Here is a 1,736-nt window from a genome sequence, read left to right on the forward strand (position 1 = left end):
CTGCACATCTATCCGTACTATGACGGAACACTGGAGCCCCATGACAGCTTTTACTAACCCCCTTCTTAATGTTACTAACCCCCTTCTTACTGTTACTAACCCCCTTCTTACTCGACTATTTCCCATATCTGGATTTGAACTCGGAACTTAAAAAGGCCGGAACACAGCCCGCTCTGTTACAACTCTGTGAACAATTCGCTGCCTCTATATAAGAATATTTAAGGCTAATAAATACTTTAGCCGAAAAATCTAAGAACATTTATAAGCCCTAGATATTATCTTCTGTAATGACTTTCCCTCTATACTTATCGCGAAACCATCAATAAATTTTCAGAAGTGATCGAGCATCATCCAGTTATCAGTTACAGATGGAATGATAGATAAAATTCTTACATGCAATTTTGATCTTAAGTCAGCAGCCAAGTTGTATAATTTGACGAAGCTAAGAACTACGCTTCAGCTTCTTAAATATTTTCTGCACGATATTATAGCCACTTGTTACTGCTATATCAATTGTTAATACATTATTAGCTCTGTTGTAAAGGTAAATAATTACGTTGCGTTTTGTGCGAGTTAAGTTGTGGGCCGCTCTGTCCGTCCATCTTAAAGTTATACAGGATATAATCACATTCTGTGTTATGGTTTTAATTTATTTGGTTTGAGTATCGTTGAATGGATATTTATCATCAAAGGCATTCTAGCCGTGACGTCTCCGACAGTGTGTACCGTTTAGCCTTAGGTCAACAGTAAAATCGGGAAGTAATAGGAACGATAGCTGTGTAAGGTAAACGATATCATCGATTCTTAGAAATGTCTTTTTTTTTGCGGTATATAAGTTGAATTTTTCAGACGAAAATTTACAGCCAAAAATGGATAGGACTACTTATACACCAAGATAACTTTGGAGAACCAAAAGTTCCACGTGAAAGGCTATAAAATGTACTAGGGTTTAGACAGGTAATGACGGTGTTTGAATGTTTATGCTCCATGTACTACGTCGACATGTATTTAAGATCTCGGAAATTCAATACAATAAAGGACAGTATAAGCTTATCACGTGACAGACGAATTCGCGCTAAAAAGACAAAGATACTAAATAGAAGTATGGAATGAAAGTTGCAGAGTACAAATCACAACGTTTAGAGATCAGAAAATAAAATTTAGAAACCCTAAAATTTCTAATTTCTGTGGGTTGGTATAACATTGCTTCAATATCCATCACCTTGGCCCTATTTTTCTGTTGGAAAAACTTTAAGTCTATGGAAAAGGGGCGACTACTTAGTAGGTTTTATTACATTTATAAAGGGATAAAGAGCGCCTTCAGTCATAAATGGGATTGCACCTAGAAAGTTCCCCTCCGAGGTACAAGCTCGGGCAAATTTATTTCTGGAAGACCAGCAATCACCCATGCATACTGGCTTCCCCTCTCCACGCCACCAATGTTATCCAAGGGAAGGACAAAGGCTGATACAGCTTGGCACCAGTGACGTCACAACTGGTTTCTACAGCTGAGTGAACTGAGAAACATGAAATAAAGTGTCTTGCTCAAGGACATAACTCCTCCGAATGCATCAGAATGCTTCAGGCAGTACTTCACGCGAGATTGAAGGAGCGTGAAACAGTCTGTCTGTAAAGTAGAACTTCATCACACTAACCCTTTGTCATTTGTGACCTCATATATACATATATACATATATACATACATATATACACACACACACACACACACACACACA

Source organism: Octopus bimaculoides, chromosome 24, assembly GCF_001194135.2.
Source record: "Octopus bimaculoides isolate UCB-OBI-ISO-001 chromosome 24, ASM119413v2, whole genome shotgun sequence".
NCBI classification, from domain to species: Eukaryota; Metazoa; Mollusca; class Cephalopoda; order Octopoda; family Octopodidae; genus Octopus; species Octopus bimaculoides.